Genomic DNA, 27,960 nt, shown 5'->3' with positions numbered 1-27,960 from the left:
AAGATGGTATCAGGGGTACAGAGTGTAAGTGTGGGATAGTGAGTATAGTAAGGCAAGATGGTATCAGGGGTACAGAGTGTAACTGTGGGATAGTGAGTATAGTAAGGCAAGATGATGTCAGGGTTACAGAGTGTAACTGTGGGATAGTGAGTATAGTAAGGCAAGATGGTATCAGGGGTACAGAGTGTAAGTGTGGGATAGTGAGTATAGTAAGGCAAGATGGTATCAGGGGTACAGAGTGTAAGTGTGGGATAGTGAGTATAGTAAGGCAAGATGGTATCAGGGGTACAGAGTGTAACTGTGGGATAGTGAGTATAGTAAGGCAAGATGGTATCAGGGGTACAGAGTGTAACTGTGGGATAGTGAGTATAGTAAGGCAAGATGGTATCAGGGGTACAGAGTGTAACTGTGGGATAGTGAGTATAGTAAGGCAAGATGGTATCAGGGGTACAGAGTGTAACTGTGGGATAGTGAGTATAGTAAGGCAAGATGGTATCAGGGGTACAGAGTGTAACTGTGGGATAGTGAGTATAGTAAGGCAAGATGGTATCAGGGGTACAGAGTGTAACTGTGGGATAGTGAGTATAGTAAGGCAAGATGGTATCAGGGGTACAGAGTGTAACTGTGGGATAGTGAGTATAGTAAGGCAAGATGGTATCAGGCCTATAGAGTATAACTGTAGAATAGTGAGTTGTAAGGCAAGATGGTATCAGGGGTACAGAGTTTAACTGTGGGATAGCTCACACTAATGCTGGATGCTGGCACAGGTACACGGGGCAGAAAGTGGGGGCTAAATAAATATATGGCTACACACTAATGCTGGATGCTGGCACAGGTACACGGGGCAGAAAGTGGGGGCTAAATAAATATATGGCTACACACTAATGCTGGATGCTGGCACAGGTACACGGGGCAGAAAGTGGGGGCTAAATAAATATATGGCTACACACTAATGCTGGATGCCGGCACAGGTACACGGGGCAGAATGTTGGGGTAAATAAATATATGGCTACACACTAATGCTGGATGCTGGCACAGGTACACGGGATCGAAAGTGGGGGCTAAATAAATATATGGCTACACACTAATGCTTGTTTCTGGCACAAGTACATGGGACAGAAAGTGGGGGCTAAATAAATATATGGCTACACACTAATGCTTGTTTCTGGCACAAGTACACGGGACAGAAAGTGGGGGCTAAATAAATATATGGCTACACACTAATGCTGGATGCCGGCACAGGTACACGGGGCAGAAAGTGGGGGCTAAATAAATATATGGCTACACACTAATGCTGGTACAGGTACACGGGGTAGAAAGTGGGGGCTAAATAAATATATGGCTGTATGTGCGAACCCGCACCTGGAAGAGCCAAATTCAAGGGGCTAAAGAGCCGCTTGTGGCTCAAGACCCACAGTTTCCAACCATTGCCCTAGTTATAAAGTCCTTATTATATTAGGGTCAGTTTTATCAAGGGCCATTTAGCCATCCAGTATATTTTGGGGGTGTGGGAGGAAAGCAGAGTGCCCTGAGGAAACACACAGAGACAGGTCTGGATTGGGATTCAAAATAGAAACAGCCCCACAGGCCCAATAAATAGTGACAGTCTATGGCATCTTACAGAAGCCCCTCTGGCATTTGCCAGAACCCACAGATTGCCAGTTTAGGAATGAAGAGAGATTATATAACTTCTTGCAGTTATTGCCCAGGTTAAAATCAAACCCCCAGCACTACAAGGCAATATACTAACCGTTGAGCCACTAGTGATCAATATGGTATTGTAGTGGTTTTGTGCATCCTTAGTTTTGTCACTGCACCCCATCTCCTGGAAACTGCAGAGGTCAAAGCAAGTGGCTGCATTTACATGAATATATATATATATATATACACACACATTTACGTAATGCGTACTTTTCTGAATGCTTGGGGTGGGAAGGCATTAGGAGCTTTGACCTTGAAGTACCCTTGTCTTGCTTGCCACAAAGTCACAAGACACATTTATTATTTTCCAAAATCCATAGCTGGTTATTATAATGAATCTATATATTGTTTGTCTTTGCAGTCCACATTCTTGCAACTCAGGCTGTCTTCTGGTCTTCGAAAGGTCCTTTTTGGCACGGCTCTTAGTACGGTCGCCCTAGCCCTGGCTGCACACCAGCTAAAACGGCACAAGCACAAGAAGAAGCAGATTACAGCAGGCAATGGAGGCCTAAAGCTCGGCGGGGTGCCTGGCTCTGTTTTGCCCGTTAGGCGTTCTTCCTCAGCTAAAAAAGGTGAGCGATATTGCTGTGTTTGCTGCCTGGGCAAATATAGATTCCTGACAAATCATATGACGCACGGAAATCTGTAGAGATTTGGGAACAAAATCCAGCACCAGGATTATCTGATCGGTGGGGGAGGTATTGATCATGTAAGCCATTTAGGCAAAGGATTATTTCCAAGAAAGAGACATCTGGGAGCAGTTTAATGGGCATACAACGATGCTAATTACAGCTCAGATTGTATATCCCTTAGGTAATATTAGGAAGGCTCAGTGCTTCTCAGATTGTGAGACTTCTTGCTAAATTGGTACGGCTCTACTCTTTCTGTTGCCCACATACATCTAGTAAATGTTTAGAATAGAATGTCAGTAAGAACAAAAAAAGGTTAAAATGCTAGATGATACCCATGTGTTGGGCACCTTCCATCAGGGCAGTATTTTCTAGGGATGCACCGAATCTAGGATTCAGTATTCAACCAAGATTCTGCCTTTTTCAGCAGGATTTAGATTCAGCCGAATCCACGTTTCTGGCCGGACCAAATGCGAATCCGAAAAATCATGTGACTTTTTTACATGTAAACACGGAAGCTGAAATTTTTTTGAGATTTAACCCTTCCAAACCCGGTATTGGGCCGAATCCTTTACGAAGGGAGAATCCTTGGGAGAAGGGGCTCAGGTTCCTACAGACTACTTGCTGCAAAATGTAGAGCAGAGGGGGAGATCCAACTGACACATGCAATAGTCTGTGTACCCCGATCACCGATGGGGCAGTTGAAAAATAGTGGTTTTTCTGGAGCAGGTCCAGGGGGGGCCATTTTACAAAACTTTACCCAAAGTGGCTTTTTTTTTTTTTTTAAACTTTGTTTTTATTAGTTGTTTTACAACAAAGTAGGATGCATACAAAATATGTGGAACAATGGGGGTTAAAGAAAGTAGAATAGGGGTTGGATAGAGGGTTAGAGGTAAAGGGGGGGGGGTTGGACTCTCGCCTTGCCGTTTTCATCTGGGTGGTCTTTTTTCTTTTCTCTTTTTTTCCTTTTATTTAGGTAGCGTCTGGGATTTTCCCTTGGCATTGTCCGTTTTTAGATATGGTTAGTTGGTCGATTGTTTTGGTTTTCGGTCCAGGGTGTCCATATTTTTTCATATATATCCATTTTGTGGTGGATGAGTGCGGTCAATTTTTCCATTGTAGATGTCCACCAGATTTTAGCATATATACCAGCTGTGTGCCCTGTGGGCTTTATACATGATGTTGGCGCTGCATATATACTGGCTGTGTGCCCTGTGGGCATTATACATGATGTTAGCACTGCATATATACTGGCTGTGTGCCCTGTGGGCATTATACATGATGTTGGCACTACATATATACCGCCTGTGTGCCCTGTGGGCATTATATATGATGTTGGCACTGCATATATACTGGCTGTGTGCCCTGTGGGCATTATATATAATGTTGGCACTGCATATATACCGCCTGTGTGCCCTGTGGGCATTATATATGATGTTGGCACTGCATATATACTGGTTGTGTGCCCTGTGGGCATTATACATGATGTTGGCACTACATATATACCGCCTGTGTGCCCTGTGGGCATTATATATGATGTTGGCACTGCATATATACTGGTTGTGTGCCCTGTGGGCATTATACATGATGTTGGCACTACATATATACTGGCTGTGTGCCCTGTGGGCATTATACATGATGTTGGCTCTTCATATATACTGGCTGTGTTCCCTGTGGGCATTATAAATTATGTTGGCACTGCATATATACTGGCTGTGTGCCCTGTGGGCATTATAGATGGTATTGGCACTGCATATATACTAACTGTGTGCCCTGTGGGCATTATACATGATGTTGGCTCTTCATATATACTGGCTGTGTGCCCTGTGGTCATTATACATGATGTTGGCGCTGCATATATACCAGCTGTGTGTCCTGTGGGCATTATACATGATGTTGGCACTGCATATATACTGGCTATGTGTTTTGTGGGCATTATACATGATGTTGTCACTGCATATATACCGGCTTTGTGCCCTGTGGGCATTATAGATGATGTTGGCACTGCATATATACCGGCTGTGTGCCCTGTGGGCATTATAGATGATGTTGGCACTGCATATATACCAGCTGTGTGCCCTGTGGGCATTATATATGATGTTGGCACTGCATATATACCGGCTGTGTGCCCTGTGGGCATTATACATGATGTTGGCACTACAGATATACTGGCTGTGTGCCCTGTGGGCATTATACATGATGTTGGCTCTTCATATATACTGGCTGTGTTCCCTGTGGGCATTATACATGATGTTGGCACTGCATATATACTGGCTGTGCGCCCTTTGGGCATTATATATGATGTTGGCACTGCATATATACTGGTTGTATGCCCTGTGGGCATTATACATGATGTTGGCACTACATATATACTGGCTGTGTGCCCTGTGTGCATTATACATGATGTTGGCACTGCATATATACCGCCTGTGTGCCCTGTGGGCATTATATATGATGTTGGCACTGCATATATACTGGTTGTTGCCCTGTGGGCATTATACATGATGTTGGCACTACATATATACTGGCTGTGTGCCCTGTGGGCATTATACATGATGTTGGCTCTTCATATATACTGGCTGTGTTCCCTGTGGGCATTATACATGATGTTGGTGCTGCATATATACTGGCTGTGTGCCCTGTGGGCATTATACATGATGTTGGCGCTGCATATATACTGGCTGTGTGCCCTGTGGGCATTATACATGATGTTGGCACTGCATATACACTGGCTGTGTGCCCTGTGGGCATTATTCATGATGTTGTCACTGCATATATACTGGCTATGTGTCCTGTGGGCATTATAGATGATGTTGGCACTGCATATATACCGCCTGTGTGCCCTGTGGGCATTATATATGATGGTGGCACTGCATATATACTGGCTGTGTGCCCTGTGGGCATTATACATGATGTTGGCGCTGCATATATACTGGCTGTGTGCCCTGTGGGCATTATACATGATGTTGGCACTGCATATATACTGGCTGTGTGCCCTGTGGGCATTATTCATGATGTTGTCACTGCATATATACTGGCTATGTGTCCTGTGGGCATTATAGATGATGTTGGCACTGCATATATACCGCCTGTGTGCCCTGTGGGCATTATATATGATGGTGGCACTGCATATATACTGGCTGTGTGCCCTGTGGGCATTATACATAATGTTGGCACTGCATATATACTGGTTGTGTGCCCTGTGGGCATTATAGATGGTATTGCCACTGCATATATACTAACTGTGTGCCCTGTGGGCATTATATATGATGTTGGCACTGCATATATACTGTCTGTGTGCCCTGTGGGCATTATAGATGGTGTTGGCACTGCATATATACTGACTGTGTGCCTTGTGGGCATTATACATGATGTTGGCTCTACATATATACTGGCTGTGTGCCCTGTGGGCATTATATATGATGTTGGCACTGCATATATACTGGCTGTGTAGCCTGTGGGCATTATACATGATGTTGGCACTGCATATATACTGGTTGTGTGCCCTGTGGGCATTATAGATGGTATTGGCACTGCATATATACTAACTGTGTGCCCTGTGGGCATTATATATGATGGTGGCACTGCATATATACTGGCTGTGTAGCCTGTGGGCATTATACATGATGTTGGCACTGCATATATACTGGTTGTGTGCCCTGTGGGCATTATAGATGGTATTGGCACTGCATATATACTAACTGTGTGCCCTGTGGGCATTATATATGATGTTGGTGCTGCATATATACTGACTGTGTGCCTTGTGGGCATTATACATGATGTTGGCTCTTCATATATACTGGCTGTGTTCCCTGTGGGCATTATAAATGATGTTGGCACTGCATATATACTGGCTGTGTGCCCTGTGGGCATTATAGATGGTATTGGCACTGCATATATACTAACTGTGTGCCCTGTGGGCATTATACATGATGTTGGCTCTTGATATATACTGGCTGTGTGCCCTGTGGTCATTATACATGATGTTGGCTCTGCATATATACCGGCTTTGTGCCCTGTGGGCATTATAGATGATGTTGGCACTGCATATATACCGGCTGTGTGCCCTGTGGGCATTATAGATGATGTTGGCACTGCATATATACTGGCTGTGTTCCCTGTGGGCATTATACATAATGTTGGCACTGCATATATACTGGCTGTGTGCCCTGTGGGCATTTTAGATGGTGTTGGCTTTGCATATATACTAACTGTGTGCCCTGTGGGCATTATACATGATGTTGGCTCTTTATATATACTGTCTGTGTTCCCTGTTGGCATTATACATGATGTTGGCACTGCATATATACTGGCTGTGTGCCCTGTGGGCATTATACATGATGTTAGCACGGCATATATACTGGCTGTGTGCCCTGTGGGCATTATACATGATGTTGGCGCTGCATATATACTGGCTGTGTGCTCTGTGGGCATTATACATAATGTTGGCACTGCATGTATACTGGCTGTGTGCCCTGTGGGCATTATACATGATGTTGGCACTGCATATATACTGACTATGTTCCCTGTGGGCATTATACATGATGTTGGCACTGCAGATAAACTGGCTATGGGGTTTTGGGCACATAGCCCATTGGGGTGAGAAACAGGGGGCACTGGGAAAGGCATATTAAAGTGGGAGCGGGACTCATTATGGCTCACATATTTCTCTTTAGAGCTCACTGACCCATCTGTGCTTCAGCAGCTCCGTATTCTCATTATCCTTAGTCGCTATTGCTGAACAGTTAGCATAGTTACAGCACAGCAGAGTGAGGGACTGTTCGGCTATAGAGAATAAGAATAATTATAATACGGAGCTGCTGAAGGGACTTTAGCCATGCTGTTGCATTGTGGCCTTTGGAGCAAAGCAATATTCTACTTCCTTCCAATCATTACAGTACAGTAGATACTTATATAGTAGGTTGGTTGCCCTCATTTCTGTATCTATGGCTCCCTGTATGTTTTATAGCCCCATTAGGTACATATTAACCACATTAGGTACCAATTAAGTCATATGACCTCTTAAGTATAGTAAGACAAGATGATGTCAGGGTTACATAGTATAACTGTGGGATAGTGAGTATAGTAAGGCAAGATGGTATCAGGGGTACAGAGTGTAACTGTAGGATAGTGAGTATAGTAAGGCAAGATGGTATCAGGGGTACACAGTGTAACTGTAGGATAGTGAGTATAGTAAGGCAAGATGGTATCAGGGGTACAGAGTGTAACTGGGATAGTGAGTATAATAAGGCAAGATGGTATCAGGGGTACAGAGTGTAACTGGGATAGTGAGTATAATAAGGCAAGATGGTATCAGGGGTACAGAGTGTAACTGTGGGATAGTGAGTATAGTAAGGCAAGATGGTATCAGGGGTACAGAGTGTAACTGTGGGATAGTGAGTATAGTAAGGCAAGATGGTATCAGGGGTAGAGAGTGTAACTGGGATAGTGAGTATAATAAGGCAAGATGGTATCAGGGGTACAGAGTGTAACTGTGGGATAGTGAGTATAGTTGTAATCCTAAGCACATTAGGCATTAAACTGTTCGGGGTCCTGTGGCGCTGCCATTCATTTTTAAGGAGAAATGATGTAAAATGTAAGCTGTAAGGTGATGTTTAGGTGCTGCATCAAAACGCTAATTTACGAAGAGTTTTGCAACTTAGTAGTTTGGAGTAGAGAGACATGGTTACCCCGTTCAGATTCACCCTTATGTGTAGTGTCCAAAAATATTTGGCTTTCTTCGGTAAAGTTGGGGATATTTTTGTCACTTTACTTAAAATGCAGTAAGTGCATTGATTTTGCTGTAGGTAAAGTGACCTATGGGATAAATTGTATGCGCTATTGTGATGGAGTCTCTGTAGGCCGGACCCTTATGTAATGCTGTACATACCGGCACCAAACTGCCCAGCACTTCCCTTTAGCCCGGCACGTTTGCGGAACTTGCACCTCAGTTTGAGCGCATACCTGCTTTCTCCAGATGGTGGCGCCATTGGGCCGCAGTTGTGTCAGGCACATCACCATCTCTCCGGCTCATGTGGAATTGTAGGGGGGTAAAAATGCTGAGTTTGGGCTAAAATACAACATGGTTACTTAAAATGGCACTTTGTATGCCGCACTTCCGCTTATAAATGACCCCTGCGGCATTCTTGGTTTCGCTTGTAGATTTGTTCCACTGTTATTAAGGGGGAAGTTGACCTTTAAATTAGCATTAAGTGTGATGTACAAAGTTATAGTCCAAAACAGTTTGCAGTTAGTCTTTATTTTCTAGCTTTCCTATTATTTAGCTTTTTGTTCAGCTGAGCGTCTTGGCGTTTCAACAGACAGCTAGTTGCTAGGTCCAGTTTTCCCTAGCAACCCAATTTTGGTTTCAAAGAGAGAAAGGAAAATGAATAGGAGAGAAATATTAATAGTACAGTCAAACCCTGACTTCAGCTCCTGCACAGGGTACAATGGCGCTACCCAAACAAAGCTGTACATGGGGTGGGTACGCAGGTTGGTAACATCTTGCCCTACTGACGCCATCTTGTTCTGCTGAACCTATGTTACCTTCCGCTGCTGCTGTGCAGGAACTTTCTGTGCTTGGGGGAACTCGCATGAATGGTCCTGCAGCTCCAGTGGCTTTGGTGCTACAACTCCCAGTACCCTGCATCCACCTTAAGGCAATGTTTTATATACATAGTACATAGTATTAATGGGAAGGAGCACACACAGAGCAAGTGAATGCTGCTTGCTTAGACTTTATTTTAGTGTTGCCAGGATGCTTGAAAAAGGTGCAGGTCTCCCCAAAACACGCTGCTAGTTGTGTGCTCCATCTATGCTCGGCCCAGGGCACGGGCACTTGTTTGTCTGCTTGTACTGCCGTATATAAACTGCTCTGCCCGGCTAGTAATGGGAATCCCATAGGTAGCAGCACCGGCGATTTTGTCTGAATATGAGCAGCGTTGGGGTTTAATATCGTTTCCATTGCTGCAAATATCTGGCAGTGGTGCGGATTCCTGGCACGCTATTGGCAAGCAGAGAGCGGATCCCACTCTGGGCTGTTACCCCTCTGTACATTACTGGGGGCTATTCTTCATAACTAAATGATGGGAATAATAGCATGTAACAAACTGGGATACACATGCGGGGCACAGTATTAACCCTTTCTCCTCTGTAGCTTTACTTCTAGCAGTAATTGCGTTACTCTTCTATAAAACTGAGTTAGTAAGGTAACAGAATTGTGTGTCAGTTTAGGGCAGAGATGGGACAGGGGGGCAACGCTGGCACATTAAAGTGAAAGAGTTGGGTTTGGGTTGTATCGCTGTCCATTGAAGCTATTGCCAGGCGGGGCTGATTCTCAGCCGGTGTATAATAAACGCAGGCCAAGTATCAGCCAATCCGCTGGCATGGGCCTGGGTGCCACACACAGCGGGTAATAAGTCCCATCTGGCAGTAGCTTAAAGCTTTAGGGGAATGTTGATGTTACGCCATGCTGGTGTTTGTTTCCAGCAATCCTAGGAAGGTCTTTATTCTGCTCTTGTATACGGCGCGGTGCCACAGGGGTTCTGCCCGCTGCTGCTTCCCGGTGCCTCATTCACTTGCACCTGGTTCAGATGGCACTGGCAGGACTAGGGATCCATATATTTTGAAAAGGGAATGGATTTGATACATACAAAAGCGTTACCTGTTTTTCGGAAATCAGAAGGATTTCCCTTCCCCTCAGTATGGGGGTTCCATAACATGGGTGGGTTCTGTGCTTTACTGCTCACCTGGCAATATTCTGTGTATCCAGGGAATATGGCTGCATAGTAACCCTACAGGAGCAGGTTTTGTACCCACAGGCACCTTCACATCTGCCCAATGAATATTGTGTTGTGCATTTTACCCTTCAGTGATTTGGTCTCAGGGCTGGATGCCATGATGGGGAATGATGGGAGGATGCCAAGAATGGCCATTATAAACAGAAGCTCAGCCCGTTAGCCCGGTGTGAGAATGCTTGGTGGAGCAGCCATACCCGCAGGAGGACTGGTGTGTGTCACTCACAGGTACTGAAGTGCTGGGGGGTGTAAGGAATCAGACTGACACATACAGTGGAAAGCAGGGTTTCTTATAAAGCAGCAACATGTGTACATTTCTCTTTCTTTCTTCTTTCACTTTTCAGTGCCTCTACTTTGCTGATTTGTTCTATTCTCACAGTCTCTCCCCCTCTATGTGTTTCCCCTTCCAAATGAGCCCAATACCCAGAATAAAGACACACACACGGCTTGATGGTTCATCTGTGAAAATCACAGTTTTATTAATAATACAAATAATAAATTGTGTTTTTCATTGATTCTGAGGAAGGCAAAAAAAACCTCTGAGAAGCTTTGAGCCAATCTGCTTCATTAGAGGGAAAAATTCCTTCCTGACTCCTTAACGGCAATCGGATTTGCTCCCAGAATCAATGCCTTCACCCTGCTTGCCATAATCAAGGGAAGCAGGGTGAGGGAAACAAGGGAATATGGTAGCATACACACCATTCCATTGGGCCCCAGGCAGCCTGCAGACCCCGGCTCCTGCAGTCTGAGGGATGGATGGAAAGGGAATGCAGTTTTTACCAAGCACCTTAAGGTGCTCTTGTGTATGAACCATATTTTAGATGAAAGGGGGAGCACCGCTGGTGGAATTACAGTGGATGGGAGTGCAGCACCGCTGGTGGAATTACGGTGGATGGGAGTGCAGGCACCGCTGGTGAATTACGGTGGATGGGAGTGCAGCACTGCTGGTGGAATTACAGCGGATGGGAGTGCAGGCACCGCTGGTAGAATTGCGGTTGATAGGAGAGAAGGTGGATCTGGGCGGATTTCACCTTTTGCCTTTTAGTTCCGAGGGCCACCTGCAAAAATCAAACAAAAGAACTTATTTATACCTTAGCAAGCGATATCCCCTGGAGAAACCCTATTACACTTAGGGGCACATTAATATCAAATCGGGCGCTGAAGCAAAATTAAAACACTGAACAAGTGGGTATTTTTCCCCACAACGTTGGCATCTTACATGGGCTTCACACATTGCACAAAATCTGAGAATTGCAATTGATTTCAATCCATCAGCCCCTTTCCATTACAAAATAGCCATCATTTAGGGAATATTTCCATTTCAGCAAACAGCATAGAAAGAAGAAAGGGAAAGAAGGATGGATTCTATACTGCACCTTAATATCTCTCGCTGTTCCGCGTCAGGATGACCTTGTTGATAGCCTCTAGGTCTTTGTAGAGGTCCTTTAGGTGGGCTTTGATGTACCTGTAGTCCCCTCGGAAGTCGGCCTTCAGGCGAAATTGCCACCACTTTGTGATCTTCACACAATCTCTGGCCATCCACAGATCATAGAGTGCCATCCTGATGTCTCCTCTTATCTGTTCCCTAATGCACTCCAAATAGGGACCCGCCCGTGGATCTTCAAAATCCCTGATCTCGAAGATGTCCCGATCAGGGGGGATCCACCATGAGATCTACAGAAATGCAGGAAACAAGAAGACATTAAGGTCTCCAGCAGGTTTTCTTTAATCCTCAGTAATAATAATTAGAATTTCTTAGCCCACATACCACAGCAATGTGTATTTATTAGCACTAGGGGCGCTTACCTTCCCATAGCGGTACTCGTAGTACTGCCGGCTGCTGGCACTCATGCCCATCTCTGCTGCCTCTGTCATATAAAATAGAGATTTGGGAAGGTTAGAGTTAATCTAAAGATGTCAAATTAAAAGACCCCAAATAAACACAGTAAAGATCAGAGTTAGGGGTAGAACTCCATGGATGTGCCTCTTGTTTAACCTCATCTACTATGTAATACATATTGCAGAGGGAAAAATGCTGGTTCCTTACCAGGTGAACCACAATGGGTCCGGCAGGTTCTTCTTGTTCTTCTGCTGTGGAGAAAAGGTGTAGTCTTTAAAAAGACTTTTGTGTGTCTTCTTCTGTATCTTCTTCTATATCGCAAGGATGGTAGGAGTCGCTGCAAATCACTGGAAGTCTCTCAAATCGCTCTATTTCTCAAGTCTCTCAAATCGCTCTATTTCAGGAGAGAGAAGAGACTGTGAGCTCTTGTGATCCTCTCTGCCATTTATAGCAGTATATACTAGGGTTCCCTTTCTGTATCCCTCCCAGTTGTACTGCGCTACTGAATATGTTTGCTGCTCTATAAATAACCAGTAGCACCAATTATTAGAAGCTTTAATAGAATGAAGAATTTGATTGGGAGAGATACAAACGTTTGGTGCAAAGAAGGGCTCCGGACAGCGCTGCCAACCAAGCGTGGGTCCTGGTGTCACAGTGCTTTTAGGGGGCTGTACAGGCTGATGGGAAAAGATCAACCCCATTCATTTCTGTGCCAATTGCTTTGCTTTGCAAGGAAAAATGTATTGAAATGGATTCAGTTAAATGTTAAGGTTGCTACATGAGAGCAGGGCAGATACCCGGGGCAAAGGGGCAGAACTCTAAGGAGCCTGTCAATACTGGGAGGAAAAATGTATGTATTGTATGGCCTCCAAATGTTTATGGGGTCCCCAGTCAAAAAAAAAAATATGTATTTGCTGCAGAACTGCAAAACTGCCAAATCCCGGGTCTGTGTCTCCCAACCAGCGCTAAGATTAATGTCATCTCTAAAATTCTCCAAATTCACTAAAATCTGTGAGAGGAGCAACATCCGCTAGTCTAGGGGGGCATCACCCAACTATTTCCCATCTTTTTTTAGCTAAAATAAGGGTTATTTGGCAAAAAAATTCTCAGAGGGGATTCAGACTTACCTCTCACCACAAAGTCAACCAACGGACAAACCCAACTGTCACATTTCTAGGAGTGAAGTCACATGTCGTGAAGCAATGGGAAACAATGTAGCAGAAACAACATGATTGTTAGATTGGGTAAAAACATTTCGCTAGATTATTTTTGCTTCAACCATCAGTACCAGCGACCAGAAAGGGATAAACAAATGCTGCTTCATTTGTCTCTGGCATAAATAGTGTGAGAATGGCAGTATTTTAAATGTTAAACAATGAAATTCAGTGAATTAAATCTGATTGGCTGTTGGTAGCTCCGTACACTTTTGGGCACCCAAGAAAAATTGCCTTTTCATTTGGGTTTCCCCCTTGACTGTGTGATTCAAGTTTGGTGGGTTTGGCTCCAGAGCTCTAAGATTGGCAGCAGTTTAAATGTCTCCATTAAAGTCAATGGGTGAAATTGGATTGGCCGCTGTTGGCCCCTTCCACTTTGAGTTGTCCAACAAATGTCGCTGTTTCATTTGGGGTGACCCCATGATTATGTTATTCAAGTTTGGGGAGTGTAGCTTCAGAGCTGTAAGTGTGGCAGCAGTTTGAAAATCTTTCCTGTCAAAGTCAAAGGAAATATTGGGGTGTTCAGAGCGGCGCCACAAAAAGACGGAGGCCGGGATCCCTTAGAAAAGCACAAGCAGCCTGCTCCGCTATAGGGCGAAGAAGTGTAGAGAGTTTGAGTGTTGTACCCCTAAACCTGTAGGAGGAGAAGCGTTTAGAAAATGGGCTGCGCTAAGAATGGGCTGAAGAATAAGCTGAAGTGGAAGAACAGTTTTTCAAAGCAACATAATAAATCCCAGGCTGATATGGGCACTAGTACTATGGATGGGGCACATATACATTTATCCCAGTAAGGTAAATGGCCAGTGAATTAAAGGGTAATCCCAGAACGTTTCTCTCTGTCTCAGCTTTTTTATATGTTAAATATGCTCGAGAACAGTAACCTTTAGCCTTCCAGGGTTGGAGCTATAAATATATATATTCACAGTGTGATTCATGAATGTTATGCATAAGTTACACATAAGTACGTGTCTCCACAGCTCAAAAATATATGATTTTGGGTGGGTCAGTGTATTGTTTTGTGTGTTTTTACCCCACAAAAATGCAGAAAAATTTCTTTAAAGTGGAAGCTTTGAGGTGATTTTTTTTTTTAGAATTTTCATACAATTTTATAGAAACTGCTACATCCAGTGGTCCAACTACATTCTAGTGAGAGTCTGAGTGCTTACGACTTGATGTAATGAATTATGGGAAATAAAAATATAATCTATTCTCCAATAAGTATTAAGTCTGTGTAAATAGAATGTATAGTCCTTTTCAGTGTGGCAGTTCTCTACATCATGTCAGACGTCTAGAAGGAATACCGGAGTGTCTGGCCGAGCAGTCTAAGTGTGGATCCAGAAGTATGTTGGAGTCCCCTCCAGCCGCTAACGTGGAGGAGGGGTGTCTCTCATGGTTATGGCTATTTTATATGGAGAAGGGCTGCTAGGCTTTGGCAAGCACTCATATTTTAACAGCTCGGTGTCAACCTGTCCCCTGCCAAGCTCATCCCGCTTAGGCTTTAGTTACTGTACTGTTTCCTCAGTGGATGAGGCAGTGTGGGGGTCTGCCTCTGAAAGAAATCATTGGACATCATTCCCTTTTTGATTGGCCGCTCTTCTCGCTCCAGCTATAGCACCAAGTAATGTCCCCGTAATTGTAGCCTTACAATCGTCCCAGACTACGTCAGGGCTTGCAGTGTTTTTATTAGTGTCCCAGAAGTCCATTGAGGCTCCTTAGAGACCGCCTCGGATAGCCACGGTGAACTAAGGGTACAAATTTGGGATAGTCCTGCTGGTATTATATTTATCTTAAGGAGGACTGTATGGGCAGACCAGACCATATAGTATTTGGTCCACTAGTCTATGTAAGTGAGAAATAGCTAAGGCTAAGTTGATTCTGGTTAGTGTGTTTATACTTAGTGGATTGGCAGGAGCCCATGTGGATAGATTTTTCCACTTTCAGATGTCGGTGAGGCCCAAAGTAACAGTATAGTGTCCATCAGGGTGTGGGATTGCCTATCAGGCTGCTAGTGGGGCTGCTGGGAATCCTGTAGCTTCTTGCCTTACCTGCTGCATTGCCTGGAGCTGAAAGGTTGGTGGTACATATATACTTGTTATGGTCAGTGGCTGGATAGCTAAGGTACATGAAAGGGCTACAAATCTGCCCTGAGGGTCTGTATGTAAGTCATGAAGTGAAGTTTAAAAGGTATGTGTTTTCTAATCAAAATAGAATGCCTCTGGCATAAGGGGGCGTGATAGCCATGAGCCTCCCAAGGGCTTTTTTAATGCCAGTAGGCATTGTCCCTCGAGATGGGTCTCCTGCAGTAGCAGGATATGGGGCTGATATTTTGTAATGTAATGGAAGACTAGAGATTGTTTGAATTTGGGATTTGGGCCCCTTAAGTTCCAAGATATGAGCGCTAAGGGCTCCTCTCCTGCTCGGTTTGACAATGACACATTGTGCAGTGACATGCAGTGCATTTCATTAATTGAGTGACCTTAGCATAGTAAACTTAATATGAATATATTTATACCAGTTCTTGGGATTTCAATCTTCCCACAGTTTAATCACCAGTATCGTAAAACAAAGCAATTTTTTTCCCCAAAATAACTGTCCCTGTCCCTCCGTGCCGACCCCTAGTGGGGAAAGGCCTTTTCCCTGTAATTGTAAATGTGTTGTTAACACTAGGGAGATTAGTCTGCTAATCTAAATTATGCTCCAGATAGTCCTGTAGAAGTTGTGAATTGGTCCTATGGGAGGTAGTGAGGGCTCCTACCCATTAAAAAGCTGCCAAAAAATGGCCATTCATTTCAGGTATAAGTGCATGTTTGGGTGCCAGTACAGTCAGCTAATGGATCACCATGGGTGAAAAGTATATTGAGCCTGTGTGTGATTGGTCCCCTCCTGAGTATCTTGTCCATAGAGGTTGATATTTCATGGTGGTCAAGTCGGCAAGTGTGTGTGGCTAAATCCCGAATGGACCAGGGATCAGGATACTGCATGTTACAGTCTGGGACAGATGCCAAGGGATATCCAGCAGTGAGCACTGGTTGTTGGGGTGCCTTCCAATTGTCAGTAATAACAAGCAGGAGGCTTGGGATAGTCCCAGTCTGCCTGGGGCACCCTACCTTTTGGATAAGTCTGTGTGTCCCTGCAGTAAGGTACCCGGGGTCATTATGGCCTGGTCTATTGCCCGCAGAGCAATTGCTGTTAATATCAGTTGTACTGCCTGTTCTGGTAGTGGTTGTGTGGGTGGGGGAGAGCTCTCAAAATCGTACTCTGAGCGTGGGGAGCCACCGCCATATTGCACGCTCTCTGGATTGCTGTCTCTGGCAAAGGGTTCTAGCCAGGGGCAATTTTCACCTTGAATCTGCCCTAAGATGCTCCTGTGATGCCGCCCCTCTGCGCTGGAGGGGGTCTAGGGGAGTCCCGCATCACTAGAGAGTAATTTCACTATCTGCACTAGAAAAGCAGAATTTCCAGTTAAAAGTTAAAGTTACCAGGAGTTTTCTTTCTGCCACTTAACTGGCCTTGTGGCAGCTGCACCCTGGTTCTAGCTTCGCTGCTGCGTCGGATGGCGCATGGTGGCAAAACACAGATTTTCTTTAGGCACAAAATTTAGAGCTTATTAAATGTTTTGCAGTCTGGTAAATGATGTTTTGTTACTTCCATTTTACATTTAGTTATCGCTTTTGTCTTCTAGAGGAATAGTCCTGGTTACAGGGAAATATCTATGCCGGGTACATTTTCTGGTTTATTTGGGCGGTCAGCCGGTTAGCAAACCTAAGGGACAGTTCTCATAGTTGGCTCTCCCAGTGTTTGCCATGTTTACCTTTAATTTACCTGCTAGGCCCCCAAGGGTGCAGACACATGGAGCTACTACAAAAATGGACAATGCTGATAATTGTCTCTACGTGTGTTTTAGCAGATTCAATTCTCAGTATTATCTATGGTATTTTCTGGCTGCTACTAAGTAGCTCCATGTGTCTTCGCCCTTATGCATCCCTGTAAGAGATTAACAGCCTGACATAAGTGTTTTGGGAGAATACAAACAGAATTATGGCAGTAAAGAGAAGACAAAGGCCTTTTATTCAAAGCAGAATTATCTCTGAAGCCTCTCTACAAGCAACAGAAAGGCAGATTCACTGGTTTGGCAAGGTCCCATGTATGTATGAGTTTTACATTTGTATTACATTTTTCCATCTTCTCCTGTCACGATCAAGTTGTTAAACCTGCCTTCTGCCTCTGAGAGGCTTATCAAGCACTTTATGTAGCTCCTTTTTTCCCATGTGGAGGTTGTAGAATTTAGAATGCAAGAGGTGGAACAGAGAATTCAGGAATGGGTTGGCATTTAAACTGTAAGCATATTGTTAATACACCAAAGAACGGAATGCTGTGTATGAAGGTTGGAATAAACTAATCGGAGGGATTCCATAGGGTTCATTTGTGAATCTGAGCGCAGCATGCAAAGTGCAGAAATGGCCACAATCTGGCGTATGTATGGCATACATTATACCTGGTGTTGCAGCTGATATATGCAGCTTCTGTGCAGTTTGTTCAATTGCCAAGTCAGCATATGCAGGAGTGGAGAGTGAAAGGAATGGAGTAAAGATATTTTCAGTGCAACATATGTAGGTTTATGGGTACAGGTGCCCTGTGGGCAGTGTATGCAGGTGTATATGCCAAGATGCTTTGAGTACGGGTGTGGGATCTGTTATTATATATTAGTTGGGATCAAATACAAGGTTCTGTTTTATTACAGAAAAAAAGAAACCATTTTTCAAAATTAGAATGATTTGCTTATAATGGAGTCTATAGGAGATGGCCTTTCCGTAATTTGGAACTTTCTGGATAATGGGTTTCCGGATAAGGGGTGTGATACCTGTACAAATCATGCTGCTTTGCTTAGAGTAGGTTTATATACAGAGGTTGTCATTTCAGTAAATGGCCATGTACATGTAGGTACACTCAGCAGAATATATGCAATGTATGCAGTATGTGTAGCAGTTTTGATTACAGTGTATGCAGGTGTATATGCAGGGCTATCAGTGCAGAACACAAGTGTTGTTTTTTACACTGCGCAATGTGAGCAGTAGGGGTTATTAATACTGCAGTGTATATGTGAGTGTGGTCAGTGCAGTCACTCTATGCTGGTGTTCAATGAAAACATATTTGAATTTCCAAATTCCCTCTTGATTTAGATGTCTGTAGGAAGAATGGATGTCGGACTTTATGCTTCAACTGTTCATACCTTCAGCTGCCAGTGTACTCATCCAACAGAGATGTGAAGCTGATAGTCCTTCTATTTGTTAGTTAAGGGTTGCTATTATAAACTGGTACATAGTGATGTGTTAAGGAGTAAAGAGGGAAGATTTGCAAGCTCTTCACCCTCTTCTCTCTTCCCAACCCTTTTTTGCAGTATCTTTCTGTTCTTTTTCCTTCATTTTCTAATCTGTTATCCTTCACTCTGTTGTTCTCCTTATCTCTTCTGCTCACAACCTATTTGTCATCACAACCTTTACTCTCCCCATCTCCTCTACCTTATCTGCCCAAACACCCTTCTGACTCTTAAGGTGGCCATACATGCACCGATATTATCGTATGAAACCTCGTTTCATACGATAATCGGTGCGTGTATGGTATATCGGCGAGTCGACCGATATCGCAGGAAGCTGCTGATATCGTCCGACTCGCCGATCGGACCAGTTTGAAAATTTTGATCGGGCGCCATAGAAGGCGCCTGACCAAAATTCTCCCTTCAGATCTGAATCGGCAGAAGGAGGTAGAAATCCTATTGTTTCTACCTCCTTACCTGCCGATTCAGCCCTGAATGGTGTGTGGCGGATCTGACGATGATCGGTCGCACGAAACATCATCAGATCGCCACGTGTATGGCCAGCTTTACTGTTCCTTCTCTGGTTCCCCCCTTCCTTAAATTGCCATACCCAGTATCTGCTCTACTATCTCCTACAGATAGCCCTTACCAGTATATGTGTATATATATTTTTTTTTTTTCCTTTCCTATAGGTCTGCTTAATGGAAATATTCTAACCTGAACTTTGTTTTATTTGTGAGCTTTTATTGTGTTATAGTGTTATAGTTAGCTCGTATACAAGCTATTATCGTCACATTCAATCATTTCTAGAAAAGTGGAACGAAAAGTGCAATTAGTTTGGACAGTTGAACAGACACAGATAAGAGGAGTTTACATAAAAAAGGGGTAAACACTGGATCCGTTTGTAATTGCCCTGCTCTTCCCCACATCTAGAGCCCATATGTTCTGTCCTCAGTTGTCTTTGTTTTAGTTCTACAGTGGTTCTATATTATCGGGCAGTTTTAGTTGCTTTCTTGGTATCTGATACTCACTGAGCTTGTTCAGAGGATGTATAGATTTGTTTTCAATCTTTTTGCTAAAGATCTTGAAAATAAGAGTAATGAATAGTTAAAAGCTAGAAGATGTGCGTGTGTTGGTTCATGTAGATTAAAAAGCACCAACCCATAATAGCAGGTTAGCAATTAGTCTCCATGTTGTTTCTTTAGGGCTCTGGATAGTGTTGTCCTTGTTTTGTTCCTAAATTAACATTACCTTTAAAGTTTAACCAGTTTCCTATAAAGTACATCTTGGTTTTCAACTGCGGTAACACAGGCTTGTTTCGTTAGCTCAGTGTTTGATTTACTAGCAAGGTTTGGGCCATTTCTTGGGTTGCTGGTTGCTTTGTGAGTTTCTATTACAGTTTGGTTGCTTATTGGGTTTATTTGCCTGTGATCACTGCCTTGTGAGAGTATTGCTGGGTCACTGTTGGGAACTGTTTGGTATTTTATTTAATGTACAGGATGCTCCAGAGTCTGGAACTGTAGCCCACTCCAGCATTGTGCAGGGTGATGTTGGACTTGTGTGTGTGCTAACCCACGGGAACCCGTATATTATTTACATGGTAAGTAATTCTTGTGGGGGAATTCTCTCCCTGAAATGGTTGTACAGGCAGGCATTAGATAGCTTCGAGAAGGGTTTGGCTTTTTAATAAGTGAGAAAATACTAAAACTAAAAGTTACTAAAAAAATCGATTTTAGTAAAATGTTAATTACAGTCTTTGATATGGATACAAACGGTTGCACTTGATCGACATGTGTCTTTCTTTAGTTCTTTAGACCTATGTACCAGAGACAGCACACTACTCGCTAAAGCACTTGGTAGGGCCCTTCTATGAGATAAGGTTGCCTACCGCTTTGTGAATAAAGTGTTGGTGCTTCTAGACATTTCCAATTCACAATCACTTTATTTACAGGTGACTGAGATAGCTGTAGCAGAGCAGGAATTGATGAACTGACTAAATGGAGCTTCAGCTCAGATAGGACAGAGCACATTGCGGACTCTCTCACTCCACATAAGTCAGTTTCAACCCTGTCTAATAGACTTGTTATAATTCTCTAAACCTCGTATGTACTGGCAACTGTAATAGCAGCCAAAGGTGGTTCTACCTAGCATTGTTACAGGGTGAATACTTATACAATCACCAAATCTGCTTTTTAACTTTTAGGTATATATTTTTTACGTATCTCTTAGCATATGGTGTAAATCAAATGGTAAAATATCATTTTAATTCCAGTGTGTAACAGTGCAGGGAATTTACACCAGACTGTTGTACAGCACTGAGGAATAAATGTAGTGCTGTATATACTGCCCAGAGCAATCACTGACTATAAAAGAGATCAAATCTTTCTAATTGTTGAGGGAGCTAAATACAAAACTTAAATGCTCAAAAGTTTGTATTAAAATGGTAAAACTCAAATTTTTAAATACATTGTATATATTTTGTGTGTGTTTTAGACAGCCTAAAGCTAGGTAGAAAGAGCCAGATAACCTTCAGTCATTTGTCAGCTAAACTGGTCAGCATCTGCCCATGTGTAACCTGCAGTCACTGTCTGCTTGGGATCATGCAAGTCACCTAATCCCCCCTGTCCCACTTATGGTACAGCCCTTAGGGTGTCATTCATAGTGTCAGACATTTGCTCCTTGATGGTATGGTTACGCAGATTGCAAAATTGTAGATCCTTTTAAATGGCAGTGTAGGCTAGGGAAGAAGGTGCTGGCAGGAGGGGGGGCTGCTTGATTTTGGAATAGGGACAATATCCCTATAGACTGAAATGCAATCAAAATATTGCCTTATTTTTTTGTTCCCTTTTATAAGGATTAGCTCTTACTGTGTGACTATCACATTAATCCCTGGTTTGAGTTTATTTGATTAATCATTGTTTTTCTTTCCCCACAGCTTTTTGATGGATGTATATACAGCCTTCATGCCATGATGGGGAATGGTGGGGGGGATGCCAGGAATGACCTTTGTGAACAGAATCTCCAGCCTGTTGGGCCAGTGTGAGAATGCTTGGTGGGGCAGCCATACCCGCAAGAGCACTGTCACTCACAGGTACTGAACCTTTCAGTGTTTCTTCACTGCTGATTTGATCCAATCTCACATACATTCCCACTCTCCACCCCTCTATATGTAACCCTTGTCAAATGAGACCAACCAATACCCAGAATAAAGGGCACACACACAGCGGCTTGATGGTAAATCTGTGAAAACACAGTTTTATTGATGATATAAAATGCGCTTTTTTGATTCTGAGGAAGGCAAAAAAAACCTCTGAGAAGCTTTGAGCCAATCTGCTTCATTAGAGGGAAAAATTCCTTCCTGACTCCTTAACGGCAATCGGATTTTCTCCCAGAATCAATGCGCGATGTTAAATAATGGGAATATGGCGGCATACACATGAGCGCAGTTAAGCACCAGGTGAATTCTGCATTCCCTTCCATTCCACTGGGCCCCAGGCAGCCTGCAGACCCCGGCTTCTGCAGTCTAACCGATGGAGTGAAAGGGAATGCAGAATTTAGCGAGTACCTTCAGTGTGCCCCTGTGTATAAAACCATATATTGGAAGGAGGGGTGAGCGCTGGTGGAACTGCGGATAAGGAGAAGGCACCTAGACAGTGCAGTGCTGGATAGCAGCGTTGATCTCCTGCAAGGCCTTGTTCAGGTGTTTGAGTCTGGCCTTTATCTCCTTCTTCTCCTTCTTCCACTCAGCTGCACTTTTCCTGGGCAGGTCCAGTGTCAGTGCAGCTTTGCTGATCCACAGCTCTGTCTGTGCTCTGTGGATTTCTTCTGCCATCTTCTTCTTTATAGAGCGCAGATAGGGGTCAGCGTTGGGGCCACAGGATGTTCTCGCTGAGCCCTAGAGAAATGAAGGAAAAGAGAAGACATTAAGGGCTTAAGCAGTTTTTATTAAATTCATAGTAATAATAATGTGCCAGTTTCCTACCACAGAGGGAAATAGCAAAGTGGCAGGTATTTATTACCACTAGGGGTGCTGTTGTATTGATGGTAGATAACGTACATGATATGGCGACTCTTGTAAGTAAATATAGGAAATGTAATTCCCAGGCTACACACTTGTATAATCCCTTATATTTCTATTTAAAAGTAATGGAACATAAATGCTGCTTATAATTGGGTTAGGCTCTCCTTTAACCCCTTGGTTACCTTTCTCAACAGTGACTTCTGTGAGGGCAGAAAAAAAAAATAAGTTGTGAGCAGCCTTACCTGGTTCCTGGGTCTCAGGCAGCTGTTCTTGAGGCCCATGTCGGATGGTTCTGTAATATAAAATAGAGGGAAGGTTAGGGTTAATGTGGAGACTCCCAATAAACAAATAAGGATTTAGTAATAACTCACTGTGCAGATTCCTCTTCTTTTTCTTCTTCTTCTTTTTCTTCTTCTTCCTGTTCTTCTACTATAGATGTCGGGTTGTAGTCTTTATAAAGACTTTTGTTTGTCTTCTTCTGTATCACCGAGGATCGTAAGAGTCGCTGCAAATAGCTCAAAATCGCTTTAAATCTCTCAAATCGCTCTATTTCATGTAATGGGGAGAGAGAGAAGAGACTGTGAGCTCTTGTGATCCGGACCCTCTCTGCCATTTGTATTCAGTTAAATGTTAAGGTTGCTACATGAGAGCAGGGCAGATACCCGGGGCAAAGGGGCAGAACTCTAAGGAGCCTGTCAATACTGGGAGGAAAAATGTATGTATTGTATGGCCTCCAAATGTTTATGGGGTCCCCAGTCAAAAAAATATATATATATTTGCTGCAGAACTGCAAAACTGCCAAAGCCTGGGTCTGTGTCTCCCAACCAGCGCTAAGATTAATGTCATCTCTAAAATTCTCCAAATTCACTAAAATCTGTGAGAGGAGCAACATCCGCTAGTCTAGTGGGGCATCACCCAACTATTTCCCATCTTTTTTAAGCTAAAATAAGGGTTATTTGGCAAAAAATCTCTCAGAGGGGATTCAGACTTACCTCTCACCACAAAGTCAACCAACGGACAAAACCAACTGTCACATTGCTGTGTGTGAAGTCATCTCTGGTCACATGTCATGAAATGTTTTTTTGTCATAACATTTACAGACAACTTTAAAACCATTGGGTTTTTGTAACACTACAAAAGAGTTTCTGAGTGGGGCTTCCCTTTAATGTTACTGCTAAATACATGGTGATAGCGAGTGGCAGAATAAATATATAAAGAGACAACAAATAGAGCATCTGATCAAATCCATATTTCTTTGTGACAAGGCACCTAATAAAGACAATATTGATATTAGACAGGAACGTTAGAGATAAGCTGTTTGCATCTCCTGCCTATAGCCCATTGCATTCAGATTTGGCTACATTTTGATAGCTATTGCTATGCAACTTGTAGATATATAATATATATTATTGCACTCACAGTACATGTATTATTCATTTAACGGCCCTGTTCTCTTAATATGTTATTACTAACTTGTGTGTTATCTGAAAAAAGTTGCGAAGATTGTGAATCATTGCTGGTGGCAGAAATATATGAAACAATGTATAAATACTAAATGACTGATATGATGATGTGTCGTGTTTATAATGAAACTATCCAACGCATTGAAACAATATATTTATTTAAACCAGACTGGCCGTACAGGACATCCCAGCAAAGTCCCATTCAATGGGGTTTGTTATGATTTGCGGTTGTGACAGGGGTTGAGGGACATCTAGATCAGAGAGAGGGCCTGAGAGGGGGCTTCTAATTCCAATATTACTATAACGCACCGTTTAGGCCTGCTGGGAAATGATTGAGTGGGAATGTAAGGGATTGTAAGGGACATAATAACACACTCCCCACTCTGGGCGATTCAGTGGCTACCAATGAAAGAACGAGTATTTAGAGACAGAAATGACAGAAAGTTTATGTCCGCGCTACAAACTTGGGACAAACTGGTAGCTTCAGGCAGATAAATAAGCAACCCCACCACCCCAAGCAGCACTATTAGGGAACCTCACCAAGGAGTATACGCTATTATTAAATGAAACAGGACAAAAGATCTAGAGGAATTCACTCAGCACCCTAGACCAGGGTTTTCTCTAGAATACTATCTTCTCCTAAGCTAGGGATCACCCTACAAAAGCTTACTGCACAATACGAACACCATGAAAGTACAGAACAGAAGAAGAAATAGACACCGTAAACACCACACACCGAACTACCCTGCATATTGTTCTTCATTAAATAAAATCAATTAAATTACATTGAAAAAAAATAAAGGAGACCAATCCAAAGCTGCTAAGAAGAAGCCATTCTATAACATACTAAATGTTAGCCTGAAAGGGAATCAACCCGTTAGACACAGCCACAGGAAGCACGCCAATAAACCATTTATATGTTAAAATCTAAAAAAATGGGTCAGAAACTGAGAACTGGTAAGCATTTGCTACTGTGTGGGTGCATGGTGATATCAATGGCAGATAGTACAGGTATGGGATCCCTTATCCAGAAACCCGCTATCCAGAAAGCTCCGAATTACGGAAACCCCGTTTCCCATAGACTCCATTTTAATCAAATAATTCAGAATTTTAAAAATGATTGCCTATTTTAATAAAACAGTACCTTGTAACTGATCCCAACTAAGATATAAATAATCCTTATTGGATGCAAAATAATCCTATTGGGTTTAATTAATGTTTGATTGATTTTTTAGTAGATTTAAGGTATGGAGATCCAAATTACGGAAAGACCCCTTATCCGGAATGCCCGAGCAAGATCTGAAGGTCTAGACTTAGCTTAGCGTGTCTATGATGTGGAACTCAGTAAATGATCTAATGAGGCATCTCGGTTCTAATACAGGTGGCTTTGTTTCCGAAGCAGGAATAACGCACAGAGCTGCAGCCCAAGTGCAGTTATTTAGTACCAAACAGAAATGTCAATTATTTGTAATTATTTATTGGTAATAACCAGCTGTCCAGCCCCTTAGGGATTAATAAAAGGATTTTTGTGTATGTTATTTTTTTTTCAAGTGAGACTATTATATTATTTTACTTGTGAGGAAAGGACACATCTTTGTTGTTGTGGAGTCACTGTAACTGTTGCTTCCCCAGTACTATCAATTTTTATTAAATGTTTTTGAGGGAAAAATACATTTTACCTTATTTTTTAGTTCCTAAAATTCTCCCTCTTCCCTTGATGAGACATAAAAGGCAGAGCAATGCCCAATATATGCCCAATATAGCACAAAGGAGTACGGATAATGTCACGTGTGGCGCTTTGCTAGTGCTCTTACCCACAGGGCCGGATTTCTCTTCTGGGTGCCCCGAGACCGCCCCTGTTGGTGCCCCCCTCCACCTGTGCACATGCGCGAACGCGCGACAAACACCCACCCCCCCCCCCCCCGCAGCCTCGAGTGCGCTCCTTTTAACTCCCATACTGAGCAGTGGGGAGAGGTCCCGACTGCTCCGTATGGGAGATAAATTTTAAAATTTTCTTGCGGCGGGGCGGCATGCCGCCCCTAAACTTCTCCCGCCCTAGGCCCGGGCCTTTGTGGCCTCGCCTTTGTGGCCCTAGGCTGGGCCTTTGTGGCCCTAGGCCCGGGCCTTTGTGGCCTCGCCACAAATCCGGGCCTGCTTACCCATGGCCTACAGTGCCAAAGGCCTTGACTATAATGGCCTCCACCTAAAGCATTTAAATGTTACAGCACAAATCTCCTGGTGTGCCTTTACCCTTATGGATAGTGCCTGTATGAGTGGCCTTTATGTTTAAGATCAGGCAGTTTAGACTGCATGTTTACTGGGTGTATCACAAATTGCTGGGATTTTTCCAAATGAACATTCAGTGTATAGATGTTTATGGCATTTTGACATTCTTATGGCAAAATGACGGTGCCTTATAAGCCGGTTGCATGGGAAACATAAGCAATCAGCTACTGGGCAGTACATAACCCCATTAGACTCCGCAGAACGGAGTAAGATTTTCAGGAACCTGTGGGTGTTGTAGGGTGAGAATACATTTTGTAAAGAAGAAATTCATTTTGATCCCTGAAAATCTCAACATTTGACATTGGACATTTAGGGGCTATATGGAGCTGAAACTGATAACTTGTTGCACTAGTATGTGCCCATGGTGGGGTAAAAAGAGGTTTAATGGCAAATAGTACCAGTAAAGTTTGTAGTTTAATCTGATTAATATAGACTAGGGAAAAGGTCCTAATAAAACCACTATGCCCCATAAATAATCTCACAGCAAAAACCTGCTGTTTGTTGAGGGATGATCTGTCCCGGATTCATATACTGACACTGTGCAAGACTGCGAGTTGTACCCAAGGCTCATTCTCCTAATTCTGCTGTCTCTATGGGGGATATATGGGGGATTTTTTTTTCCCCAATTTTTTTTTTCTTTCAGATTTTTAGGGTTAAAAGTCACAGAAAAAAAAAGTTGTGACTTTTGCAAATGGCTAAAAATCCAAATCTGACAGTTTGACAGCTTAAATTTATATCTGATATCTTGTAGAAGTCAATGGCAGATGTCCCTTCCATTTTTGATGCTGGTTTTTGTGTGACAATTTGATAAATTCGAGCTTTCGGTCCACAGTTTGAAAAAGTTGCAGTTTCTGTGACTTTTTCCTACTCTGACTTTCTCAATTCAGATTTGTTTGTAAATGTCAGACATACATGGAAATAAAGATATGAGCTATGCTAGAGGTTTAGTAAATGTGCCCTATGAGTGCTGCACCTTTGTTCCTAAGCTTTGGCTTAAATAGTTCCATGTCCTACTTCTGCAGTCATTGCATTTGAATAGATCTCAGAACTGTACCTGTAGAGAAAGCAACTATCATAACATTGTCTTTTCACGAGCTTTATTATTTTGCTGTAAATCTGCTGCCTGATGCTTTTACATTACCTATCTGATCACCCATGTTCCCAGTCCGTTAGCATTAGACGCTATAACTGACAGATTGAGAAGGAACAGTCAGGTTTAGGACTGGACATATCAGTAGAAAATAATCAGCATGACCTATAAATAACTTTTAGCATACCCCCCAACTGTCCCGCTTTGCGCAGGACTGTCCCGCTTTTAATAGCGCATCCCGCTGTCTCTGATAGTTCCAGGAATGGCCCGCATTTACGTAATAGACATTCATTGAACTAGCCTGGACGGAGGGATGCGCTGATTTGAGCCGGGCGCTCCTGCTCCTTGTTCGGCTCTGCTTCTTATATGGATCCTTGTGCGGCGGCGACAGGCCCTTTTATAAGGTTGCGCCCCGTGCGTACTGATGTCACATGTACACACGGGGCGCAGCCTTATAAAAGGGTACTGCCTATTAGGCCATAGGGGGCTCTCTCCCATTCTCCCGTCCCCAAGCAGCATTCTCCCAATTTATCTCACAAAGTCCTTTGGGGAATTTCGGGCACGCATGTGCAGTAAGCATTTGGTGGCGGCATTTGATGCATTTGC

General features: G+C 43.2%; 1 long non-coding RNA gene across 7 annotated transcripts in view; it reads left to right on the top strand.

Annotated features, from left to right (window-relative positions):
* The window catches only part of LOC105945537, an 88,470-nt gene that overhangs the window by 44,734 nt on the left and 15,776 nt on the right, over nt 1-27,960 (top strand). For 6 of the 7 annotated variants that reach the window (XR_004219649.1, XR_004219648.1, XR_004219643.1 and 3 more), the window contains one exon: nt 2,063-2,273. This is a non-coding gene — a long non-coding RNA (uncharacterized LOC105945537). Of the gene's footprint in view, nt 1-2,062; nt 2,274-21,540; nt 21,586-27,960 lie in introns of those variants that run through there. The other variant, XR_004219644.1, reaches the window with a different exon arrangement.

Source organism: Xenopus tropicalis, chromosome 8 (genome assembly GCF_000004195.4).
Source record: "Xenopus tropicalis strain Nigerian chromosome 8, UCB_Xtro_10.0, whole genome shotgun sequence".
Taxonomy (NCBI): Eukaryota; Metazoa; Chordata; class Amphibia; order Anura; family Pipidae; genus Xenopus; species Xenopus tropicalis.
This window is presented reverse-complemented; position numbering and strand designations above follow the sequence as displayed.